The sequence below is a fragment of the Ictalurus punctatus genome, unplaced genomic scaffold, assembly GCF_001660625.3.
Source record: "Ictalurus punctatus breed USDA103 unplaced genomic scaffold, Coco_2.0 Super-Scaffold_100046, whole genome shotgun sequence".
Lineage (NCBI taxonomy): Eukaryota > Metazoa > Chordata > Actinopteri > Siluriformes > Ictaluridae > Ictalurus > Ictalurus punctatus.
In genome coordinates this window covers 153,020-180,698 of record NW_026521087.1, presented here as the reverse complement: position 1 = coordinate 180,698, position 27,679 = coordinate 153,020, and the positions used below count along the sequence as shown (strand labels likewise).

General features: G+C 40.7%; 1 long non-coding RNA gene and 2 other non-coding genes across 3 annotated transcripts; all 3 read right to left on the bottom strand.

Moving 5' to 3' along the window:
• On the bottom strand, positions 1-13,494 carry LOC128629982 (uncharacterized). The gene is made up of 3 exons (XR_008394196.1): positions 13,261-13,494; positions 1,768-1,931; positions 1-1,500 (listed from the first exon to the last, which is right to left on the bottom strand). It is a non-coding gene; the product is annotated as an uncharacterized LOC128629982 (long non-coding RNA).
• Positions 13,495-20,270: 6,776 nt separating this feature from the next.
• Positions 20,271-20,343, bottom strand: trnav-cac (transfer RNA valine (anticodon CAC)). The gene has a single exon. It is a non-coding gene; the product is annotated as a tRNA-Val (tRNA).
• A 6,002-nt stretch (positions 20,344-26,345) lies between these two features.
• trnav-cac (transfer RNA valine (anticodon CAC)) lies at positions 26,346-26,418 on the bottom strand. The gene has a single exon. It is a non-coding gene; the product is annotated as a tRNA-Val (tRNA).
• Positions 26,419-27,679: the final 1,261 nt, after the last annotated feature.

Sequence of the window (27,679 nt, the reverse complement as noted above, 5' to 3'; positions counted from 1 at the left end):
TCTAATGGGACCTTGGTCTTATTGTTATCTCGAGGGGGGGGGGGGCAGTTTGACCCAGCCACCCTTATAACTGGCTCTCTTCATGGTTCTCTTAAAATTAAGGCCTTCCTTTCGAGACGAGAATCTTCACCATCTGAATCATGAGTAAGTTATATTTTCCTGTATTTCTAGTTTTTATTTTCAGATTTACTCTATATCTCTTATTATATATGCTGCTTGAAAAACCGGTTTACTGTACGTCCTACTTCTTAATAGCATTTTTATAAAAAGTATATATATACACTTTTTATTATAAGACATTACCCTTATAATATCTTAATATTCCTTTTTATTATTCTTATAAAGTTATAATAGTATGTGTGAGAGAGATTGTGTGTGTGTGTGTATTATGTCTACTTGCCCGCCCTTGACTGTACGAGGGTGTGTGTGTGTGTGTGTGTTTTTTAGCACTCCTCAGCTCGTACACTTCTTTTGACTTTTTGACTAACAACCCATAAAGATCTTTAAAGTGTTTTTCCAATTTATCCACCTCTGACTAAAACTGCTTCTGTATGTCTAGGTGCCGGTGCCCGTCGTCAGTCCCTTCTCTCTCCGTTACTGGACTCAGTGGTCCGTTCACTTCACCCTCGCTGATTTCCCCATGTCCCCAGGACGCACCCCATTTTCTTCCCCCTCTCGCTCTCCTCCAGACTACGCACCCACCCGTCCTGTGAATTACCAATAAAATTACATTTTTACTCATACTAAGTCTCCCTCATGTTTATTTAATGTCATTTTTATCCACAACAGCACACCACTCATCACTTGCAAACAGATTTGAGTAATCAGACCTCTCATTTGTCAGAAACACTTTAAGTTCCTCCCGCAGCTCATACACACGGGCCAGCAACTTGTCACGCTACAACCATCGGACCTCCGTATGGAGCAATAAGGCTTTATGCTCCGCTCACATTTCCTCACACAAAGATGCAAATATATACGACTTTTCAAAGGTTGTGTCTTTACAAAGTTCCCTATGCGCACATCATCCAACACAGGAACTAGTTCTGCTGGTAAAGTCTTTGCAACGAAGGGGTCACGGTGCAGAAAACAGTGTGTAACAATAAGATCTGGGTTTCTTTCCTTCACTCTGCTAACAAAGCCTTAGGTGTGCCCGACCATGGCTGCAGCTCCATCAGTACAAACACTTGTGCAATTTTCCCATGTAAGTCCTCCCTGGTCAAGATATTCTGATGTGACCCAAAAAATTTCCTCTGCTGTTGTTTTTTCTGGCAGTGCCTTTAATTATTTTTTTAAAGACTGGAACATTTTTAAAATACAAAACAGTTTATACTGACCATTGTAGTCCTCAGATTCAGGTTCAGTTCCTGACAGCAGCTAGCCCATATTCTTAAGAGTCTTGCAGTCTGCAATGATTTTTGGCTTGAAGAATGTTGACCACTTTGCCAGGAACTTCTGAGACACTTCGTCACCAAACATCATGGAGAAATCCTGGTCGATCTATAAAGAAGGTTTATACAGGTTTAAACATAACGGACATAAAATGGATGAAGGGTCAAATACTAAAAATTAAGATCTGCTGTGTTATTTATGCATACATTTGGGATATAAAAGATTACAATGTTGAATTTCTCAGTTTGGACCGGCCTGGTGGCATTACGGTGATCACTGAACAACTCCTTTCTCTACTGTACCAGTGAACTCATTTAATAACTACAGAGAAAATTTCCTTTTCAAAACTACTTCCAAAGCTAAAGATTTTCTTACCAATCCAGATACAGCAAGGAAACGAGGGAACAAATCCAGGACTGAAGATGATGCATCCTCACCGACGATCTTCTGCCGATACTGGAAAGTCGCTCAGTCTGATCTAGATCAGTCACTCCTAATGGTGCGTTCCACCAAAGGGGTGACACTATCAGAGTTGATTTCTAGAAAACAGTTATAACACTCCATTTTGACACCAACTGTTTCATGGTACAGTGTGAAATCTAACAGATTAGACAACATACAGAGTTAGATCAATTCCAAGTAGAGCTAGATTGGTTCTGTTCATAAACACCAAAAATTTAACTCTGCTCAATTTGCTGTGTAGGAGCAGCGATGAGAATAGAAATGTATTTCTAATGTTAATTGAAATTTCAAAGATTAAGGTAATGTATCATACATTATTACATTGCAACAAGAATGAAGTGAAGTGACTCTTAAAAGAGCCTTTGTGTATATTAGACGGAGTTGTCGTTTAAGCGCGTTCTCCACGAATACGGCAGGCCAGCTGAATATCCTCAATAGAGATGGAGAAATGTGAAAAGCTAGCACTGTGGCTACGTGTTCCGCAACAGTGAGCTGTATTTCAATGCTTTTTGGCCACAGCTGCTGTAAGGCTCTTGCGTCTCTGGAGGTCCGTCAACGCAGAACGCATTCCGCAGTCCAGACGACAGTGGCAAAGAACCTGCACCGAAACCTCTTTTTTGCTCCACACTGGGATGTAATTTCATATGCATGAGCTATGTCAGCAAGAGGTTAAGGGGACGAACTGCCAATCCGCTGTGCACAGCCCATGTGGGTTTGGATCCTATTTTTCTTGCAAAGACTTTGCTTAAGCGCATTCTGTAAAGGTAGCGTGCATGGTGCAGACATTGTTGGCGTCTGCATGAGCAGTTAGTCTGAAGGGGAAATTAGGGTCAGGTGTTTTCAATCAACGGGATGACAATCAGGTGTGAGTGAGCACCGTGTCTTATTTGTAGAACAGGGATCTATCAAAGTCTGATTTTCACAACACATGTTTGTGGAAGTGTATCATGGTATGAAAAAAGGAAATTTGTGAGGATCTCAGAAAAAGAGTTGTTGATGCTCATCAGGCTGGAAAAGTTCAAAAAACCATATCTGAAGTGTTTGGACTCCACCAATCCACAGTCAGACAGATTTGTGTACAAATGAAGGAAATCAATCAATCAATCAATCAATCAATCAATCAGTCAGTCAGATGTTGGCTTACACTATTTAAATAGGCCCCATTTGGAGGCAGCTATTGCTTATGGCCATACCACTCCGACGGCGCTAGTGAGTTGCACCAGAGAAGAAGTGTGTTTGCTGCAGTAGGTGAGAGAGGTTCACCAAAATTTTTGTTTATTTTTTGTTTGAGTTTAAATACCTGTTTATTTTCATCAGTGTTTTGTTTTTTTTGTTTGTTTGTTTTAATCCTCCCAGCAGCACAGGCTGTTTGGGGGGAGGTTAAACTTAGTTTTTTGTTTGTTTGTTTTTGTTTAAAAAATGGATGACTTAAAGGCAACGGATATGGCAATTGCAGGAGAAACACGACGTGGACATGAATACAGACCGGATAAACGACAACGATATGGCAACGGAAAAGAGAAAGTGGAAAGGAAAGTCGTCGAAAAGAGAGTGTACATGAAAGAAGCAACGGTGACTGTGGATCTAGGAAATGTGGAAGAAGCCAGAGCAGAGGACATCATTAAAGCGGTGGCGGAAAGAATCGGAGAGGGGAAAATCTTAGCGGTGAGACCAAAGCAGCTAAAAGAATATGAGGTGACACTTGAAAGAGAGGAGGAAATAGAAAACCTAATGGACGGACTGATAATTAAAAGGCATAAACTGTGAAGTGAAAAGACTACACAACAGGGATTATGTCGTCTCCTTCATGCATCTGCCTGTTTATTTGGATGATGAGGTCATTGTTCAAAAGCTGGGGGGATGGGGAGTAATCCCCGTCTCAAAAATTAAAAGGAGAATGTATCCGGGCACGAACATCGAGGACGGGACCAGATTTGTAAAAAGACTAAGATGGAAACGGCAGAAGGACCGCAGTACTTCTGGGTGATGCACAGTCACCAGGCGAAAACTTGTCGTCTGTGCATGAGCCCGAATCATGTGGTGAAGGATTGCTCTAATTTTAAGTGCTATAAATGTGATGAGAGGGGGCACTTTGCAAGAGACTGCAACACGGTGAAGTGCCCGGATTGTAGAAAGTTTTTAAAGTGTGAATGCTGGATGGAGAGCGAGGAGGGAGAAGAGGAGCAGATGAACGGGCAGAGGCATGGAGGAGACGGCGAGAAGGAGCAAGAAGAAGAAACCAGAGGAACACAGGTCAGTGACATAGCAGAAAACACAGAAAATGGAGCACAGACGGATGAATGCGACGAACAGAACGTGCAAAAAGAACAAGAGGGAGAAATCTGGACACAAATAGACATGACTGAAACTTTGGAAAGTGCATTGGACAGAGCAGAACAAAAAGAACAAAGGAGTAATGAACAACGTTCTGAAAATGAAAGTGAAGAGGGGGAAGAAATGGAGGATAAAACAGTGAAAACTATGAAAAGAAGACTATCGATAAAGGTAATGCCAAGCTTGGAAGCTGCCAGAAAAAGAGTTATTAAAAAGGATGCGCTTAAACATGAAAACAGGTATGAGGGTCTAAAGGACTTGGAGGGGATTGACTGAAAAGATGAGTTTGATGTATGTTTTCCTCTGTTTTATTGTTTTAAGAATTGTTACATTTAATGCAAGAGGACTTTTAAATGTAAACAAATTTGAAAAAGTGAAAAATGTGTAAAAGGGAAGATGTGATTGTATTACAAGAAACTAACTGGAGAGATGGGTAGATAAGTGAAATAAGGAAAAGATGGAATGGGGAAATATTTTATAACAATGGCGATGATAAGTTTGGCAGAGGAGTAGCAATTCTAATAAAAGATAGAGACATAAAATGTAAAATAGTGTATAAGGACACATTTGGGAAATGTAAGCCGGTAGAGATAGAATATGAAGAGAGGAAAGTGGTGGTAGTCAACGTACATGCACCAACAGGGGAGCAGGAAAAGAGAGAGTATTTTAAGTTTTTAAGGGAGTTTTTAAAGAAGCACAATCAAGTTATTAAAATCCTCCATTATAATACAGTGTTTAGTAAATTGGATATGGCTGAAGGAATGGTTTTTAAAACTGACACTGGGAGAAAAGAGCTAAAATCACTGATGGATGAAAATAACATGATTGACATATGGAGAGAAAGGAATGAAAAGAAAAAAAAGAATACTCAAGGAGGCAGATAGTCAGGAATTTTATGTGCAAAACAAGAATTGACTTTGTTTTATGTACAAGGAACATAGGCTTGTTTCTTCATACCTCATCCCTTCTATAAAACCTTCTAAGTGATCATAAGCCACTTTTTATGCAAATAGACTGGAGTACATTGAAAAGAGGGCCAGGGGTATGGGTCTTAAACACAGCGGTTTTAAAGAATGAAGAATATGTTGAAAAGATATCATTGAAAACGAAAAAGAAAATGGAATGTATGTGGAAGATAAAAGAATATGGTGGGAAAATGTGAAGTATGCAGTGAAAAAATTTACAATAAAATATTGCAGACAAATACAGAAAAGCAAAAAGAACAAGGAAAGAAAAATAAGGGAACGATGGGAAAAAGAATTAAATGAGAAAGAAAAAGATATACAAAAATTAAAAGTAATAGAGGAAGAACTGAAAGAAATGGAAAAAATAAATATCAAGGTGCAAGGTTGCGAAGCAAAGCAAAGTATATGGTGGAAGGAGAAAAGTGCACAAATTTTTTTTTCGATCTGGAAAGGAGAAAAGGGAAAGCTGAAACAATAAAAGGAGAAAATGGAGAAGTAGTAGAAAAAAAAATGAAATTCTGAAAGAAATAAAAGCATATTATGAAAAGCTATTTAATTCAGAGGGAGTAAAAGAAGAAGAAAAAGCACTACTATTGAAGCAAATAAAAACAAAAGTAGGAGAGGAAGATAAAAAAAAGAATGTGATCAAGACATAAGAGAGGAAGAGATTGAAAAAGCTACAACCGAATTAAATAGAAAAAAGTCCAGGGATAGATGGTTTGGGGAGTGAGTTTTATATCGTTTTTAAGGATTTTTTAACTAGCACCCTGAAAGAAGTATATGATGAGGTTTTTAAGAAAGGAGAGATGAGCCAAAGAATGGGAATGGGGTTGATCAAGTTGATATATAAAAGAAAAGGAGAAAGGGTAGACCTAAATAACTATAGACCGATTACAATGCTCAACACTGATTTAAAGATTTTAGCAAAAATTTTAGCCAACAGATTAAAAGAAGTAATGCCAAGCATAATTAAAACAAAAACAAATCAAGTGTACGGGGTAAAAGGAAGACATAGCAGACAACATTAAGCATACAAGATATGATCAGATACATGAAATTCAAAAACAAAGAAGGCTATGTAATTACTTTAGATTTTGAAAAAGCTTTTGACAGGGTAGAACATGATTATTTATTTGGAATTTTAGAGTTTTGGTTTCGGAAAGAATTTTATTAAATGGATTAAAATTTTATATAGAGGGGCAATAACGAGAATAAAATGTAATGGGTTTTTAACAGTGTTTTAAAATAAAAAGATCCATAAGACAAGGATGTCCACTATCAGCTCTTTTATATTCACTCGTATCAGAACCACTAGGACTAGCCATAAAGCAAAAAGAAAAAATAAAAGGAATAGGTGTTAAAGGAAGTAAAGAAAAGGACAAAATATTTCAATATGCAGATGATACCACAGTGATAGTAAAAGAAATGGAGAGTGTTAAAAAGGTCATGGAAATTGTACAGATGTTTTGTAAGGGCTCAGGAGGTAAGGTAAATGAAGAAAAAACAGTGTATATGAGATTTGGAGGGGTTACAGATTTAACAAATCATTTTACTTTCAAAGAAACAAAAGAAATAAAGATCTTAGGTGTTTTAATTGGGAAGGATGAAAAGAAAGCAAGGGAAACCATGTGGGAAGACATATTAGGAGGTATTGAAAGAAGACTGAATCTTTAGAAACTGAGGACTCTTAATTTAAAAGGGAAGGTTTTAATCTTAAATGTGTTGATGGTGTCTAAGTTATGGTATACCTTACATGTGTCATCTATGCCGTTGTGGGCAGAACGAAGGCTGAAGAAATGTTTTAAAAAAAATTTTATGGGACAGAAAGCCACCAAGTATCGCGTACAATACTTTAATAGGTGCGGTGGAAAGGGGGGTTTTGGGTTTAATGGCTGCTGAGCAAAGAAAAAACAGTTTGAGAGTGAAAATAATAAAAAAAAGTATATGGATGATGAAAATAAAGCAGCATGGGGAAAAAAAAGGAATATTTTATAAACAAATGTGGGAATTTTAATTTGGGAGATAATATTTTATGGATGAAAAGAAAGAACTGGATGATGGAAGGGTTACCAGATTTTTATAAGGAAATGATGAGCGCCTGGGGGAAATTTTTAACCAATGTACATTTTAAACCCCGAGGCAGAGAGAACATTTTAAATCAGCCTTTATTCTTAAACAACAGCATTTTAAATCAAGGAAAAGAGATTTTTTTTAAGAAATGGTGGGAGGTGGGAATCACAAGGGTTAGAGATGTTTTATATGAATTTAAAGAAGGGTTTTTACCTGTACAGTGTACAGTAGATGCAATCGAGGAGGAGAAAGAGGATTTTAGCAGACAAAAAATAATAAACAAGTATGATGTCATCAAAAAAGCAATACCCAAAGAGTGGATAAAGAGAATTGAAAGCATGGAAGAGGGGGGAACAGGAAGAGAGGTCTATGTGAAGGTGGGAGAAAAACCTGGTTGCTTTTAAAGAATGTACAGTGAAAATGTTTTATAGCCTTTTTAGAGATGGAGTTTTTAAAAAACCTATTGTAAAGGAGTACTGGCAACAGAAATTCAATGACCTTAAAGAAGAAAGTATATGGAATAACATGAAAGGGACGATCGTAGAAACGAAATTAGAGAACCTAGAGTATTTTATCAGACATAAAAAGTCATATTTACAGACTTCCTACTGAATAAAATAGGAATGGAGCAAAATGCAATATGTAAAGTATGTAATGATGAAGGGTTTTTACATTTGTTTTTACACTGCAAAGAGTTGAAAGATTTTAATGTGAAATGTAAGAAAATAATTGAACATCTGAAAGGGGAAAAAAATGAGAAAGACACGGAATGGAATAAAGTCGTCATGTTAGGAGTGGATAAAAAGTGTAAAAACAAACTGATCAATCTGCTTGTGATGTTAAAAAGTACAAATGGGAGAGAAGAGTTGTGGCAAAAAGAGAAAAAATTGTAATGAATGTAGAGCGTGTTTTTAAAAGAAAAGTGGAAAAATATATAGAATGTTTGTTTTTCTATTTTAAACAAGAAGATAAAATGGATGAATTTTATAAGGTTTTTACGCCAGAAGTATGTAAGGTGTTTAATGATTTCCAATGGAAAGTGCCAGGACAACAAGGGTAATTTGATTATATTAGGAAAATAAGTGTTATTTATTTTTTAAGGACTGATTGTGTTTTAAACTGATATTACACTGGATGTAAATAATAAATGTTTATAAAGTTAGGATTTATTGTTAAAAAAATAATGTACATTCTGATGTATTTTAATGTGAAAAAGTATTTATGCTGCAATATGTTTTTAATGGAATTTTTGAAAACCTTTAATTAAAATAAATAAATAAATAAATAAATAAATAAATAAATAAAACAAAGCCTGATCTCATCTGACCTTGGAAGCAAAGCAAAGTTGGGCCTGGTTAGTACTTGGTTGGGAGACTGAATGGGAATACGAGGTGCTGTAAGCTTTTTATTTGGATAAGTGCTTTCATGATCTCTGCACAACATCCTCTTTTGGGATGAAGATTGGATAGAGGTTTGGGGGAAGCCAATCAATCAATCAATCAGTCAATCAGTCAATCAGTCAATCAGTCAGTCAGATGTTTGCTTACACTATTTAAATAGGCCCCATTTGGTGACATCTGTTGCTTACAGCCATACCACTCTGACAAAGCCTGATCTCAGAAGCAAAGCAAAGTTGGGCCTGGTTAGTACTTGGTTGGGAGACTGAATGGGACTACTAGGTGCTGTAAGCTTTTCATTTAGATAAGTCTTTTAAGCACTTTACTTTCTCCTGACATTGAAGAATATTCATTACTACACCAATGCAGCCTCCAATTCTGACAGTTATCTCCCATACATGATAGATTAACTCTAGTGCTACCTAGAACAACCTCCTGGAACTGGTCAACTTTATTAAAATCCGGTGGAATTGGGCCATTTTCATGTTGTTTTTTCAATTTTAATATCCAAATGTTCAGTAGTTACCATGAAACAGTCCATTTCTGAGAGTCGCCGTATAACCTGTAATAGGAGATGGTGTGGAGTTCTCATCATTTTTTAAATCCATCCCAGGAAGTTTTCGAACAGAAACCCAGACAAGAAGTCAAGGCTTCCATGTTTTTTGACATCCTCAGAAAGATGGGTTAGCCCATGTACATTGTAGCTAACAAATTCAGGACCATACAACTCACTAAAATGCTTTACAAATGACACTAGCAAACTGTGAGCAAAGTCATTAAGAACTATACAAAGAGTGGATTGGAAAGTATAAGGATAGCAACAGATAACATAAAATTGCTGTACACTGGTTCTGACAGCACATCAAGAAGAACCACTGGACTTGTGTATAACAGAAACTATCGCAATTCTGTTGCTTTCCACCTCAGTCTTTCTGAGAATTGCCTGGGTTTCCTAGCAAAGTCCTCAGGAATATAACGTCTCAAGCTAACAAGTGTGTCAGATTATAACACTTTGACGAGCAGACAAATGACAACATAAAGGCCCTGAAGCAAGCCATAAGTCCAGCAGTTTTCACATAACACCAAGACATACAAGATGCATGTAATCATGTGGAAAGCATGATACCATGCCAATTCCTGCAGCTTTTAAAAGAGATGTTTCAGTATGATGATCTTCATCAGACATGTTGATAAAAGACTCATCAGTCCTATGTGGGCTGTTGATCTCAGGAAAGGTCATTCTATGGTTGATGTACACACCAGATTGGATGCACTTGTCACAACCTGAATAACCAGTATGTGATTTAATTCCCTTTATAAAAGCTCTAGCTGGAGCATCACACAGGATAGATGCGACTTTTAGGGAAAATTGCTTCCCATTTATGGCAAATCCCTTGCTTAACCCTTGCAGTTCACTGACTAGATCTTTCAAATAGTCAGTTCGTGATGTTGGCTTTGATTTACCACAGAACTGAGCAATGACAACTGGTTTCTTAGTATAACCCTGCAGTAACCCTATAATGGGCCAAAAACTACAAAGACAAACTTTTAAACAGTGGTAAGCCAATGTTGTGGATAAAAAATGTCATAAAATAAACATAAGGGAGAAGAAGGAAAAACGGGCACCTAGACACATAGAAGCGGGATTAGGCGGACATTGACAGATTGGAATTACGAGCAATTTAAGAGCAGTAATAGTCAAAAAAAGTCAAAAAGAAGTGTACGAGCTGAGGAGTGCTAAAAACACACACACACACACACTCGTGCAGTCAAGGGCGGGCAAGTAGACACAACATACATAAACACACATGAATAACTTTAATAATATCTTATAGTAATAGAGAAACTCTATAAAAAACAGAATAGTAGGATATGTAGGACAGTAGAACTGTAATGATATTAAGAAGTTGGAAGTACAGTAAACCGCTTTTCAAGTAGTATAAATATATATAAACTAAGAAATATAGTGCAAATATGAAAATAAATTATAAACGAGAAATACAGGAAAAAAAAGGAAAATATAACTTACTCATGATTCAGATGGTGAAGATTCTCGTCTCGCAAGGAAAGCCTTAATTTTTAGAGAACCATGAAGAAAGCCAGTTATAAGGGTGGCTGCCCCCGCCCCCCTCGAGATAACGATAAGACCAAGGTCCCTCCCGGTTGTTTAGTCGTCTTGTCTACGTCATTTTTTTAACCTAGGGAATTGAGAATCCTGGTTTTTGAGAACCTAGGTAAATGAGAATCCTGGTTTTTGATAACCTAGGTAAATGAGAATCCTGGTTTTTGGCAACCTAGTTAACTAGAAACTCTGGGTTTTTGTTTCCTGGGTTGTTGGAAATGCCTGGGTTCTGATTTTATGTATAAATTAAAACCCCTGGTTTCAATTCTATGGGTAAGTGAAATAGGCCTTTTCTGGAAACCTATGGGTTATCTAGTGTGTAAATACAGTATAAATACTGGAGCTTAAGCTCAGGATATTGGGATCACTTCTGAGAATTCTCATCGGTGTGGATCTCGTGTGGTGGAATGGAACAATAAAGCTGGACCCTTGCTTCTTCTCACTCACGGCTGGTGTATTTTTTCTATCTCCAACTGGTCTCAGAGGTAGATGTGAGTATTGGCTTCTAAGTTGAATTTTAAATGTTTTTGGGTAATAGGCTAAATTTGAACCAACACCATCCATGCTCAGTTGAAGTTTGAATTCATACTTCTCTAGAACATAAAACCAGATTCTTTCCATGGTTTTGGACAAAGTTTTAAGAATACCAAAATAATGATATGTGCCACCAGCAACATTATGGATATCAGATGACGTTATCTCGTCATCTCGCACTGCAGCACCAAGATCATTTTCTCTTAAATGACATCCAAATGAAGTGAGCATTAAATTGACCTTTTTTACTGCTCTTTTTCTAACATTCCGTCTATCCATAATTTTGTAATGACCTGTTTGTTGCTGGTTCTATCTCAGATTTAAAATCTGTATACCATGTTTATATGTTTCTGTAAAGCTGCTTTGAGACAACGTCTATTGTAAAAAGCGCTATACAAATAAAATGGAATTCAATTGAATACCGGGGGTTCATGTCTAAACGCTCTGCCCCTGGCGCACCTTGGATGATAGAGGGAAAAAATTTTTTTCAAAATATTCTTATTTTCTGACATGTCCCCCTGGAACATCCAGAGGGACTTGGTCCAGGAGGGCTACCCATGTAGCCAGGGCTCCCAAACAAAAGACTGACTTTCAATGGATCGCAACGATGTAGCTGCTCTGCCACTCAACACCCAGACCCTTAACACCGTCCATATACTTTTGGACTCTTCAAAATATTCAGGAAAACATAACTTTTGTGGGAAAAGTCAAGTGCCTATCCTGTAAATTTCCTGTCCTTTAAAGGAGTGACTAACCTTTAATTTTGCTGTAGTGTTTACAGACAAGGTCTTGTTTGCCTCCAGTCTGGTGCCCAATGATTGAAGTTGCAAGAGAGGTAAAACAAGGCAAAACTGGTCAACATGACTTTTGTGAGAAAATTAATACACCTATTTCTAGACAGTGCTTGATCTAAATGTTCTACATAGCGAATAAAAATCACAGATGACACTTGTGAATAAAACTAGTCTAATCATATATTATATATATATATATATATATATATATATATATATATATATATATATATATATATATATATATATACACACACACACACACACACACATACATACCTTTCTGAAGCTCATCAAAAAATAAATGGGGTCGTCCAACTGAAAGCACGCTGTCCGAGTTAAAATTGAAAGTAGCATTTTGTATTTACTTACTTCTGTTTCTGAATAGTTAAGCATTAGGTTGTTAGGTATTAGGCCCCTGGGATACCTGGGACTTAGAAGAAACTTGCACTTCAGAAAAGTTTAAGGACAGCCTTATACAGGAAAAGTTTAAGGACAGCCTTATACAGGAACCCTTGGGACACCTGGGACTTTCAATTTTTCAACATTTTCTAGTTATACCAGGGGTCTCTCAAGGTTTCTTCCTCTTAACATCTTGGAGTTTTTCACCACCGGCTTGCTCAACTGGGATAAATTCGCTAATTTAAAATCTGTATCCCGTGTTTATATGTTTCTGTAAAGCTGCTTTGAGACAACATCCATTGTAAAAAGCGCTATACAAATAAAATGGAACTGAATTGAAGTTACAGTGTGGTTTCGTACAACCAAGAATGAGTCTGTCTCCTTTTCCCTTTCCTTATCGACAGTAGGAAATGCAACATACACATACAAATATAATATTTGTACACATGCAAGACCATATAAGGCTGCTTCAGTAAAAAAAAAAAGGGGGGGGGGGTCAATTAAAATGAAATATGCAATTACCCATTATATTCTTGGTTTTAACTAGAGATGCACCGATGTATCGGCCGATACCGAAAGGTTATTTTTCATCTATCGATAATTTAAAAACATCTGATAATCTGACAGCACAAAAACTCTAGAAATTACTCAGAAAGTATTGGAGTTTATGGCGCTTGATGATCAACCATGCTCTGTAAAGAAGGACATGGGATTTCAGCGACTGGTAAAACACCTTGAGTCTCGCTACACTTTACCGAGTCAGCGTCATTTCACATTCGTCTGCTTACCGGAGTTATACAACCGTATGACGGATCATATTCACGAGCTTCTTCATAACCACTCCGCGATGAACTTCACAACAGATGTTTGGTCTTCAGATGTAAGCCTGACGAGTATACTTAGTCTCACTGCTCAGTGGTTCCATTGTGATTTTAAACTTAAAGTCTTGCTTCATGCACAAGAACTTCCCGATTCTCACACTTCATAAGAAGCACCTGCATCGCGTTGTAAATCGCGCTGCTCGCAGGTGAACTCCCGCGATACTCCTGGGCAGAACGGGAACTCACGTTCCTGCTTCTTAAAGGGCCAGCGGAACATTTTATCCCTAGATGAGAAGGACATCTGTGCACACTGCATGGACAATACCCTTAATTAAGGGCTTTAATAACCAGTTTCACAATTGGAAGGTTGTCTTCTTTTTCACCTGGTTATTTATATATAAAAATATAAAGTATTTAGCATGTTTGTATTTAGGTACTTCTGTTTCTAAATAAATAAGCATTATGTCATCAAATCACAGGTCTGTTTTGATTTAATGGTCAGAAGCTGTACTAAATGACGAATAACCTAAAATCACAAACATGATACTTGTAAATAAAATCATTTCATATATGCAATTTATTAGATCCTTAAAGTAAAAAGACAGCTAAATAGTGAAAAACATAATAATTGTTGGATTTATACAAATGAATGACAATAACTTGCTAATAGTCCATCACCTGAATCTTTCTAATTGGCATGTGCTCCAGTCAGTGTTATTCATGGGGAATTTATTCTACAACTTCTACAGTTGTAGTGAACTTCTACAGTGAAAAAAACCCCAATACTTAAAAAAAACAGTTAATGAAGCTGAGGCTCGAAGGCGGGTCGCTGGCATAGAAAGTCTGCTGTTACCGCTGCAAATACCAGAAGTCACTGACTGCAAAACTGTGTTTACAAGAAGAGTCACTGCAGTCATCAAAGTCGATGGGATAGAGATCTGCTGGGCTAGCGGTGTGGATGAAAGGGCTCTTGCTTCATTTTGTGCTTATTTTGTCTTCAGTTCAACATATCCATCTCATTTGAAGAACACTCTGATTTCTCTTCAGAAATATGTATTGAAACTTACTGTGGATGGTGACAAGCCTCTACCTACTCCAGTTACCAGAGTAATCAACCTCTTACAGTAATATGCCTAAAATGCCTCGCCTATTCTGTTGTCCTAAATGCTCTCGGAGAATGATTGTCAAATGAATCCAGCACATTGGTCTCATTCATGCACATGAGGCAAATTTTTCAATAACTTGTGGTCTTAATGACTGTCAGAGGACCTTTTCAAAGTATGAGTCGTTTAGATGTCATATTTTCCAAAAGCATAAACACACTGTGTTACAATGGACTATGGCTGATGATCCTCACCATCTGCTTGAGGAAGTTGAGGAAGAATGTTATAATGACGATGGTGCTTTTGAAGTTTGCAATCCCCTCGGGTCTAAACGTAACAAGCAAAAACTGTGTGCAATCTACTATACAATTGGAAATATGGGTACAAAGTATTGCTCTCAGTTAAAACATTCATTTAGCTTTACTTCCTTTTGTTATCATTATTATCCATACTGTGTGAAATGTGAGGATGAGTGGACTGTCTTCTCACCAGGTGAGGAGGTTGATTACCAGGCACTAGATATATACAATGTTGTTGACAAATTACTTATTAGCACTAGGTATTCTTGCTGAAGACGAAACAGCCCCACTTTATATTGATTTTACTCCTCACCCTTTAATCTATCTTTCTTCTTCTCCTTATTATTATTATTATTATTAGAAGAGTAGTAGCCTAGTAGTATTCATTTTAGCATAGGATTAGGAAGTGATTTCTAAAAACTGTCAATCACACCTTCATGCTAACTCTGTACATGATGTCAATGGTTCACTGCTCCTCTCTCTCTCTCTCTCTCTCTCTCTCTTGTTAGTAGTGTTCAGGGTCAGTATCTAAACTGATAGTCTATTCACACACACTAGCACTAGTACACTTCACATCCAGTATTTCCTTCTCTAATGTAGTGGGTTCACTGGTAACAGGTTTGTCTGATTAGTATTCTGGAGAAGGTTAACAATGTCGCTGTGTTGGTTTGGAGTGGTAGTTTGTGTTTGCCATGTTTGTAGTCTGAGGTGCATTCTGGGAAACGGAGTCGCTGGTTTGCTGTGACATGACAATGACACTTGAGAGTTTACTGTTCAAGACTATACATTACTATAATTAGCATCAAGCTGCACATGACATTTTATGAAAGTAGTACTATGTTTTTTCTCATTTACCGGTGCCTCATACAGTCAAAAGGCTATTAAATTTTAATAATTTTTCTTAAAAATAAAATAAAAAAATGTAAAAACTGAGTTGTGTCGTGGAAATTAGACAACACTTGCAGACTCGTCCTCTGAGGTGAAAAAGGTTTATTACAGAAAGATGGTTAATACAGCATAGAAGAAGTATCCCAGAAGACAAAAAAATTTACATGATCATCCTGTTTACAACGTTTACAGCCAGGCTCTTAATGCATGCTGTTACCTTCTTGAGCATCAGTGGATGTTTGCACCTTTTGGAATCGTCGTGTACGAGTCCTTCGGTTGTCCTCAGTGTGAAAAGATGGATTGGAACATCATATAACCTCTACTGAAAATGGCTAAAATATGCAGGAAAAGCAAAGTATGTGAAGGACCTGGAGGATTTTTCTGAATAATTTTTTGATAATATGAACATTTTAACAAATTAACAAAGACACCACAGTTAAAACACTCTAAATACCTTCTTTTTTCAAAAGTTTTCAAAAGTCTTCTCTTGCGCCCGCACTCTTGAGCTGATGCCAGCTGGAGCCACCTCTTCATGGTCCCCTCAACCTCCATCTCTGCAGCTTTAGACGTGAAGAGGTTTCTATGAACATTGGAAGAAAGCAATACATATCGTAAGGTTATTATGAATCTTAAGCATTAATTACGTTTATACCATGGTCAGTGTGAATATCGGATTCTGATTGGCTGGAAGGTGTGCATTATAACCGTTTATTGCACAGGTAGTTCCAGTCAGTTTGATCACTGTGAGCATTTCTAAATCAACGTGCAGCCTACATGCACACACAAACACACACACACGCACAGACACTCGAGCATACAGAGACATTCGTGAACACACATTCGTACACACAGACACTTCTTGCCGGCGCTGTCTGCAACTTTAACAAAAAAAAAAATATAGCTTTGCTGGTGAAAAGTTACATTATATTTCTCAGCAATGAGGTGTTACCATCACTGTTTGTGAAGTAATTCAACTCTCAGTTTTACTACACTACTGCTGCGCAACACTGACTATGTTTACATGGACAGCAGTAATCTAATTATTGACCTTACTCTGAGTAAGATAATAACGTGATTAAGGTGTTTACATGAGTCGCTTTTAGAATACTCCTGTCATGTTCCCATTTTACATGTTATAGAACATAATTAGATTAACAGCCCGCGTCATTACGTCACCGCGCCACGCCGTCCGACGTCCCTCCAGGAAAACAGGAGTACTCGACATGTCAATTCGATTAGTGCTTACTTCGAGTAACTTGACTTTAATCAGATTAAGGTAATTAAAAATTGCTGTTTACATGGTAGTTTCTTAATCAAAGTATCGTCTTAATCGGGTTAACAGTGGATTATTGTTGTCCATGTAAACGCACTGACTGACTGCTGAGAGGCACATGATGCAGGAAATTCATACATGCTTAATCTCTCTGTCTCTGATAGATATCTGTCAATTCATTCAAATAAATGTAATGTTTATCTCTGTGTCTGATTTATATTGGGCAAGATTCCAGATCTAACGACCTAACTAATAGAAATTAACTGTCATTTTAAACTTCTAATCAAAGTTTGTGCTTCTAAAATCAATGACAGCTTTAACGTTATTAATTGTGGAAAGAACATGGTATAAGCGGGGTAATCCATGGCTACGAGACGATTTGAAGGAGTGGTTCTTTTCCTTCACATCATGCACTAAAATCGTTTAATGCACATCTAGCGGTGGATTACCCCTTACATATCATCTGAGAGAGACAGCTAATTCTGTATGTAAACAGATATACTTACCAATCATGACCTCTCCAAGTTGGAGAGGCTGCACTGGTGGCCAGTGAAGTCTTTCCATTGACTCCCCTCCAATTGAGGTTCTTTGCCAGGGAGTTAGCAATCACCCTCTTCAATATGCGCCAGGTGCAGTCGAGCACATCCGCCCTGTCAATAAGCGCCAACCAGTTTACCCGAAACCGATGATTTTTAAAACAATAATATAATATAAAATATAAATAATTAATAAGCATGTATTGCCTTGTCAACTGTGTCAGTGCTTCTCACTACTCCTGCAGGTACCCTGCCCTGTGTGCTTTCCATGTTTTGCTCCTCTACCAAAGATTAGGTCAAAACTGTTCCCTCATATCAAAGTGGTGTTGAATGTTGTGCTTTGAGTACGAGTGTGTCACCTTGAGAAAACAAACACTCTCAGTAGCTGTGTAATTGTGCAAGCAATTGTTAACAAAAAAAGAAAAAATTCTCACCAGTTTTTGCTTGCAATCTGGGCTCTGTTGCATCCTTTGCTCTAGACTACGCAGTTGAGGAAGATCTTGCAGGGCAGTAAATCTTCATAAATTTCCAAAGACTGCACCTGGAACACCTGTAGTTGAAGCAATCTCATTGGTTTGTTGGTCCAGCACCATCTCAAATTTAGTCAACACCTCCCTCAGCATGGCTATGGTAAAGAAGTTAATATTTACAAATGATACACACTACAAAACTGTACAACTCCATCCTCAGTCTTATTCCTAACCTACACAAATTCCAGTAAGATGGCTGAGTGGAAATCACGGTTAATTAATACCTACAAAAGAAAGTCAATCAGAAAGCGGAAGAATACTTGGTACTGCCGGTACTGAAAAAAAACTTATCGTATCATTCTTTTTAAAATTTTAGTATCAACTTGGTACAGATACTTTTGACATCACAACTTACCAATTACAACATCCTTGAATTGCAGGGATGCCAAGGATATTTTCCCATTCATTTGTAACAGATAGCTGCGCAGTGCCAGGGGTGGCTGTGGATCAGGTGGTAGAGCGGGTTGTCCACTAATCGTAGGGTTGGCCGTTCGATTCCCGGCCAGCATATCTCCATATGCCGAAGTGTCCTTGGGCAAGACACTGAACCCCAAGTTGCTCCCGATAGGAAGTTAGCGCCTTGCATGGCAGCTCTGCTACCACTGGTGTGTGAATGGGTAAATGAGACACAGTGTAAAGCACTTTGGATATAAGTGCGCCATTTACCATTTAGTGACGCAGAAGCGGAGTCTGTTCCATTCCGTGGTGTTTTAATTAACGGAAGTAAAAAAAAGAGATGAAGAGAAGGGTGGGGTCTTAGGAAGCAATAAAAAGAACAGGTGACTAGGTGAGAGAAAGCGGGACGCGGAAATGAGAGCCAGGTGGGAATGGCGGAGCTGATGGTGTGCGTTTGCCAAGGACCATGCTAATGCTCTTACTGTGGATTATAACCTTGTGGATATTGATTCAGGAGGCTGGCGAACACTTCGGGAATATTCTGCCAAGGTGAATAAACGAGTGAGCGGAGTTTTGAGGGTTCGGAGTCACATCACGGGTTTGAGATCCTTTCTTTAATACTTTTGTGGAGAACCAGTATGTTTAAATCGTTGGATGTTACTGTCTGTAAAGTACTCCGAGTGTTAAGCGGAATCTGACTGCCGGTTTCCCATGCTTTCGGGTTCACAAACTACTGGACTCCTAAATCACCATTGAAGGGCAGCTTTTAAAGTGAACAACTTTTTTGTTTTGGTTAAGAATTATTTTGGGGTTAAATGTTTTTTTTCCTGCCTTTTGTGTGTGAAAATTTTCTTTTATGAATAGAGCCTTGTTTCCTTATGGGTGCGTTTATTAATCCCACGTAGGGGAACATTTTGGTTTTCATTATTTCGGTTTCTATGACTGAAACGATCTGTATTTTCTTATTTTTTATTGCATAAATAATAATAATCTTATTTTGTAAGAATAGAGTAGCCTTGTTTTTTCTTCTGAGTGATGTCCAAATTATCAGTTATAAGTGACGGTTAATTTGAACTGTCTGGCGTCCAAACCCCATAAGGTACCACGCTACAGAGTGGCGCCCAAATGGGGACCGAACCGTAAGATTTAGAAAGTTTAGTTGGGGTACTGAACTTAACAGACTTGGACATTTGCGTTATTGATGGACTTGACCATTGTTAATTATTGTGAAATACAGTGTGTACATATATTTTCAGTTTTTCTGGTTGATGTTTATATGAAATGAATGGTTATTGAGAACATTCAGGAGTCTGTGTAACTACTTGCTGCTCTGTATTGTTTCTCTTATTCCCTGGCTATGTCTACCCCTACCCCTCGAATCAATCACGATGGGGCGGCCTTTTGGCTGTTGCCTATGGTCTTCTGATGAGAAGTGCACATACGTACACTTTTGTTCACCAGAGCTGAATGGTGCAGCGTGGCATTGGTGGTATAGTGGTGAGCATAGCTCCAGTCCAAGCAGTTGACCCGGCTTCAATTCTTGGCCCGTCCACGGGTTGTAGCTTGGAGCTTCTCCAGGTACTTTATGGTAGTTGGCACAAAAGGAAGGAATCACCTACCTGAGAATGAGTTGGTCAACAGAATGTGCCATAGGCTTTTTCGGGCGCAGACCTCTTGCAGACCTCTCGAGGTGAACTCGGCGAGCAGTACTTTACGGAAAATTTTCCAGTCACGCACAGAGTCTTGTTGAGCAACGAAAGAGCCAGGCTTCCACTTTCTGGGGAAAACCAGAGACTCCCTTTCATTTGGTAAGCAAATATTAACTGCTTTGCTACAAAAGAAGGAAATCTCCTCTGTAAAGGAGGTCTCGCTTTCTGGCTGTTCCTAGAGGACCTGATCCTACAGTGATGACAACCGCTCAGTCATTAAAGCAAAGTTCAGAATTTCTAGCTTGTTTCTGCCCGGTCTCAAACCAGGGACCTTTTGCGTGTGAGGCAAACGTGATAACCACTACACTACAGAAACCACAGTGTGGTGGCACTTTGGTGGTGCACATATGTACACTTTGTTCACCAGAGCTGAATGGTGCAGCGTGGCATTGGTGGTATAGTGGTGAGCATAGCTCCAGTCCAAGCAGTTGACCCGGCTCCAATTCTTGGCCCGTCCACGGCTTGGAGCTTCTCCAGGTACTTTATGGTAGTTGGCACAAAAGGAAGGAATCACCTACCTGAGAATGAGTTGGTCAACAGAATGTGCCATAGGCTTCTCTGCAGGCCTCCTACGACTCTTTCTGCTTCCCACTTGAGTTCTTAGTGCTCTCTTTGCTGTTTGTAAACACGTCATTATGCAACAGGGCACGTTTGACCCGTGAACAGGGGCGAAAAGGTGAGAACATGCGGTCTCTCCGTGTCTGTCTCTTGTTAGCGACAAGCTAGCATGCAAACTGTGATGAGAGGTGTCCATTTTCCGCGATCAGCCATCTATATAGTCAATGTTTTATATTTAATAAGCAAATATGTCTATATGCTGATTGGTCTTAAGCAGCGTTGTCCAATCTTCAGCTTTTGGTTCCAATCTAGCAGGAGCCACACCTGATTCCAATTGTTGGCTCCGCTGATCTTGGCTTTCAATAGACTAAAGTGTGGCTTCTGCTTGGTTAGAATGACAACCTGCAACCACACTGGCCCATTCTGGAGAAGACTGGACAACCCTGATCTAAAGCAAATAACCACCGAGGTAAGTGCCACTTTGTGAGTTCTGAATCCGTCATGCCAGCTCGACGTCACTCGATGAACAGGGAAGGAACCGGGAGATGAGAAGACTTCCCACGGTTGAGGAATGGCAATTTCAGGTTGAGGGTACGTTTGCTTTGCGTTTTCCCGCTTGGGGGTGGGGAATTACAAGTCGCAACCTCGAGTCAAGCGCATCATTACTCTTGTCTTCTTGATGAAGGAAAGAGCCAGGCTTCCACATTCAGTGGAAAAGCAGAGACTGCCCGTGATTTTGCAAGCAACTGTTATCTGCCTTGCTACAAAAGCTCAATGGAAGGGAAACCGCTCCCAGTTGACCTGGGTTCGATTCCCGGCCAATGCACCGATTGTAACTTGGAGCGTCTCGTGGTATTTCATGGTAGTTGGCGGATAAGGAAGGAATCACCTGCCTGAGAATGAGTTGGTCAACAGAATGTGCCATGGGCTTCTCTGCAGGCCTCCTACGACTCTTTCTGCTTCCCACTTGAGTTCTTAGTGCTCTCTTTGCTGTTTGTAAACACGTCATTATGCAACAGGGCACGTTTGACCCGTGAACAGGGGCGAAAAGGTGAGAACATGCGGTCTCTCCGTGTCTGTCTCTTGTTAGCGACAAGCTAGCATGCAAACTGTGATGAGAGGTGTCCATTTTCCGCGATCAGCCATCTATATAGTCAATGTTTTATATTTAATAAGCAAATATGTCTATATGCTGATTGGTCTTAAGCAGCGTTGTCCAATCTTCAGCTTTTGGTTCCAATCTAGCAGGAGCCACACCTGATTCCAATTGTTGGCTCCGCTGATCTTGGCTTTCAATAGACTAAAGTGTGGCTTCTGCTTGGTTAGAATGACAACCTGCAACCACACTGGCCCATTCTGGAGAAGACTGGACAACCCTGATCTAAAGCAAATAACCACCGAGGTAAGTGCCACTTTGTGAGTTCTGAATCCGTCATGCCAGCTCGACGTCACTCGATGAACAGGGAAGGAACCGGGAGATGAGAAGACTTCCCACGGTTGAGGAATGGCAATTTCAGGTTGAGGGTACGTTTGCTTTGCGTTTTCCCGCTTGGGGGTGGGGAATTACAAGTCGCAACCTCGAGTCAAGCGCATCATTACTCTTGTCTTCTTGATGAAGGAAAGAGCCAGGCTTCCACATTCAGTGGAAAAGCAGAGACTGCCCGTGATTTTGCAAGCAACTGTTATCTGCCTTGCTACAAAAGCTCAATGGAAGGGAAACCGCTCCCAGTTGACCTGGGTTCGATTCCCGGCCAATGCACCGATTGTAACTTGGAGCGTCTCGTGGTATTTCATGGTAGTTGGCGGATAAGGAAGGAATCACCTGCCTGAGAATGAGTTGGTCAACAGAATGTGCCATGGGCTTCTCTGCAGGCCTCCTACGACTCTTTCTGCTTCCCACTTGAGTTCTTAGTGCTCTCTTTGCTGTTTGTAAACACGTCATTATGCAACAGGGCACGTTTGACCCGTGAACAGGGGCGAAAAGGTGAGAACATGCGGTCTCTCCGTGTCTGTCTCTTGTTAGCGACAAGCTAGCATGCAAACTGTGATGAGAGGTGTACATTTTCCGCCATCAGCCATCTATATAGTCAATGTTTTATATTTTATAAGCAAATATGTCTATATGCTGATTGGTCTTAAGCAGCGTTGTCCAATCTTCAGCTTTTGGTTCCAATCTAGCAGGAGCCACACCTGATTCCAATTGTTGGCTCCGCTGATCTTGGCTTTCAATGGACTAAAGTGTGGCTTCTGCTTGGTTAGAATGACAACCTGCAACCACACTGGCCCATTCTGGAGAAGACTGGACAACCCTGATCTAAAGCAAATAACCACCGAGGTAAGTGCCACTTTGTGAGTTCTGAATCCGTCATGCCGGCTCGACGTCACTCGATGAACAGGGAAGGAACCGGGAGATGAGAAGACTTCCCACGGTTGAGGAATGGCAATTTCAGGTTGAGGGTACGTTTGCTTTGCGTTTTCCCGCTTGGGGGTGGGGAATTACAAGTCGCAACCTCGAGTCAAACGCATCATTACTCTTGTCTTCTTGATGAAGGAAAGAGCCAGGCTTCCACATTCAGTGGAAAAGCAGAGACTGCCCGTGATTTTGCAAGCAACTGTTATCTGCCTTGCTACAAAAGCTCAATGGAAGGGAAACCGCTCCCAGTTGACCTGGGTTCGATTCCCGGCCAATGCACCGATTGTAACTTGGAGCGTCTCGTGGTATTTCATGGTAGTTGGCGGATAAGGAAGGAATCACCTGCCTGAGAATGAGTTGGTCAACAGAATGTGCCATGGGCTTCTCTGCAGGCCTCCTACGACTCTTTCTGCTTCCCACTTGAGTTCTTAGTGCTCTCTTTGCTGTTTGTAAACACGTCATTATGCAACAGGGCACGTTTGACCCGTGAACAGGGGCGAAAAGGTGAGAACATGCGGTCTCTCCGTGTCTGTCTCTTGTTAGCGACAAGCTAGCATGCAAACTGTGATGAGAGGTGTACATTTTCCGCGATCAGCCATCTATATAGTCAATGTTTTATATTTTATAAGCAAATATGTCTATATGCTGATTGGTCTTAAGCAGCGTTGTCCAATCTTCAGCTTTTGGTTCCAATCTAGCAGGAGCCACACCTGATTCCAATTGTTGGCTCCGCTGATCTTGGCTTTCAATAGACTAAAGTGTGGCTTCTGCTTGGTTAGAATGACAACCTGCAACCACACTGGCCCATTCTGGAGAAGACTGGACAACCCTGATCTAAAGCAAATAACCACCGAGGTAAGTGCCACTTTGTGAGTTCTGAATCCGTCATGCCGGCTCGACGTCACTCGATGAACAGGGAAGGAACCGGGAGATGAGAAGACTTCCCACGGTTGAGGAATGGCAATTTCAGGTTGAGGGTACGTTTGCTTTGCGTTTTCCCGCTTGGAGGTGGGGAATTACAAGTCGCAACCTCGAGTCAAACGCATCATTACTCTTGTCTTCTTGATGAAGGAAAGAGCCAGGCTTCCACATTCAGTGGAAAAGCAGAGACTGCCCGTGATTTTGCAAGCAACTGTTATCTGCCTTGCTACAAAAGCTCAATGGAAGGGAAACCGCTCCCAGTTGACCTGGGTTCGATTCCCGGCCAATGCACCGATTGTAACTTGGAGCGTCTCGTGGTATTTCATGGTAGTTGGCGGATAAGGAAGGAATCACCTGCCTGAGAATGAGTTGGTCAACAGAATGTGCCATGGGCTTCTCTGCAGGCCTCCTACGACTCTTTCTGCTTCCCACTTGAGTTCTTAGTGCTCTCTTTGCTGTTTGTAAACACGTCATTATGCAACAGGGCACGTTTGACCCGTGAACAGGGGCGAAAAGGTGAGAACATGCGGTCTCTCCGTGTCTGTCTCTTGTTAGCGACAAGCTAGCATGCAAACTGTGATGAGAGGTGTACATTTTCCGCCATCAGCCATCTATATAGTCAATGTTTTATATTTTATAAGCAAATATGTCTATATGCTGATTGGTCTTAAGCAGCGTTGTCCAATCTTCAGCTTTTGGTTCCAATCTAGCAGGAGCCACACCTGATTCCAATTGTTGGCTCCGCTGATCTTGGCTTTCAATGGACTAAAGTGTGGCTTCTGCTTGGTTAGAATGACAACCTGCAACCACACTGGCCCATTCTGGAGAAGACTGGACAACCCTGATCTAAAGCAAATAACCACCGAGGTAAGTGCCACTTTGTGAGTTCTGAATCCGTCATGCCGGCTCGACGTCACTCGATGAACAGGGAAGGAACCGGGAGATGAGAAGACTTCCCACGGTTGAGGAATGGCAATTTCAGGTTGAGGGTACGTTTGCTTTGCGTTTTCCCGCTTGGGGGTGGGGAATTACAAGTCGCAACCTCGAGTCAAACGCATCATTACTCTTGTCTTCTTGATGAAGGAAAGAGCCAGGCTTCCACATTCAGTGGAAAAGCAGAGACTGCCCGTGATTTTGCAAGCAACTGTTATCTGCCTTGCTACAAAAGCTCAATGGAAGGGAAACCGCTCCCAGTTGACCTGGGTTCGATTCCCGGCCAATGCACCGATTGTAACTTGGAGCGTCTCGTGGTATTTCATGGTAGTTGGCGGATAAGGAAGGAATCACCTGCCTGAGAATGAGTTGGTCAACAGAATGTGCCATGGGCTTCTCTGCAGGCCTCCTACGACTCTTTCTGCTTCCCACTTGAGTTCTTAGTGCTCTCTTTGCTGTTTGTAAACACGTCATTATGCAACAGGGCACGTTTGACCCGTGAACAGGGGCGAAAAGGTGAGAACATGCGGTCTCTCCGTGTCTGTCTCTTGTTAGCGACAAGCTAGCATGCAAACTGTGATGAGAGGTGTACATTTTCCGCGATCAGCCATCTATATAGTCAATGTTTTATATTTTATAAGCAAATATGTCTATATGCTGATTGGTCTTAAGCAGCGTTGTCCAATCTTCAGCTTTTGGTTCCAATCTAGCAGGAGCCACACCTGATTCCAATTGTTGGCTCCGCTGATCTTGGCTTTCAATGGACTAAAGTGTGGCTTCTGCTTGGTTAGAATGACAACCTGCAACCACACTGGCCCATTCTGGAGAAGACTGGACAACCCTGATCTAAAGCAAATAACCACCGAGGTAAGTGCCACTTTGTGGGTTCTGAATCCGTCATGCCGGCTCGACGTCACTCGATGAACAGGGAAGGAACCCGGAGATGAGAAGACTTCCCACGGTTGAGGAATGGCAATTTCAGGTTGAGGGTACGTTTGCTTTGCGTTTTCCCGCTTGGGGGTGGGGAATTACAAGTCGCAACCTCGAGTCAAGCGCATCATTACTCTTGTCTTCTTGATGAAGGAAAGAGCCAGGCTTCCACATTCAGTGGAAAAGCAGAGACTGCCCGTGATTTTGCAAGCAACTGTTATCTGCCTTGCTACAAAAGCTCAATGGAAGGGAAACCGCTCCCAGCCTTTTTCGGCCGCAGACCTCTTGCAGACCTCTCGAGGTGAACTCGGCGAGCAGTACTTTACGGAAAATTTTCCAGTCACGCACAGAGTCTTGTTGAGCAACGAAAGAGCCAGGCTTCCACTTTCTGGGGAAAACCAGAGACTCCCTTTCATTTGGTAAGCAAATATTAACTGCTTTGCTACAAAAGAAGGAAATCTCCTCTGTAAAGGAGGTCTCGCTTTCTGGCTGTTCCTAGAGGACCTGATTCTACAGTGATGACAACCGCTCAGTCATTAAAGCAAAGTTCAGAATTTCTAGCTTGTTTCTGCCCGGTCTCGAACCAGGGACCTTTTGCGTGTGAGGCAAACGTGATAACCACTACACTACAGAAACCACGGTGCGGTGGCACTTTGGTGGTGCACATACGTACACTTTGTTCACCAGAGCTGAATGGTGCAGCGTGGCATTGGTGGTATAGTGGTGAGCATAGCTCCAGTCCAAGCAGTTGACCCGGCTTCAATTCTTGGCCCGTCCACGGCTTGGAGCTTCTCCAGGTACTTTATGGTAGTTGGCACAAAAGGAAGGAATCACCTACCTGAGAATGAGTTGGTCAACAGAATGTGCCATAGGCTTCTCTGCAGGCCTCCTACGACTCTTTCTGCTTCCCACTTGAGTTCTTAGTGCTCTCTTTGCTGTTTGTAAACACGTCATTATGCAACAGGGCACGTTTGACCCGTGAACAGGGGCGAAAAGGTGAGAACATGCGGTCTCTCCGTGTCTGTCTCTTGTTAGCGACAAGCTAGCATGCAAACTGTGATGAAAGGTGTCCATTTTCCGCGATCAGCCATCTATATAGTCAATGTTTTATATTTAATAAGCAAATATGTCTATATGCTGATTGGTCTTAAGCAGCGTTGTCCAATCTTCAGCTTTTGGTTCCAATCTAGCAGGAGCCACACCTGATTCCAATTGTTGGCTCCGCTGATCTTGGCTTTCAATAGACTAAAGTGTGGCTTCTGCTTGGTTAGAATGACAACCTGCAACCACACTGGCCCATTCTGGAGAAGACTGGACAACCCTGATCTAAAGCAAATAACCACCGAGGTAAGTGCCACTTTGTGAGTTCTGAATCCGTCATGCCGGCTCGACGTCACTCGATGAACAGGGAAGGAACCGGGAGATGAGAAGACTTCCCACGGTTGAGGAATGGCAATTTCAGGTTGAGGGTACGTTTGCTTTGCGTTTTCCCGCTTGGAGGTGGGGAATTACAAGTCGCAACCTCGAGTCAAACGCATCATTACTCTTGTCTTCTTGATGAAGGAAAGAGCCAGGCTTCCACATTCAGTGGAAAAGCAGAGACTGCCCGTGATTTTGCAAGCAACTGTTATCTGCCTTGCTACAAAAGCTCAATGGAAGGGAAACCGCTCCCAGTTGACCTGGGTTCGATTCCCGGCCAATGCACCGATTGTAACTTGGAGCGTCTCGTGGTATTTCATGGTAGTTGGCGGATAAGGAAGGAATCACCTGCCTGAGAATGAGTTGGTCAACAGAATGTGCCATGGGCTTCTCTGCAGGCCTCCTACGACTCTTTCTGCTTCCCACTTGAGTTCTTAGTGCTCTCTTTGCTGTTTGTAAACACGTCATTATGCAACAG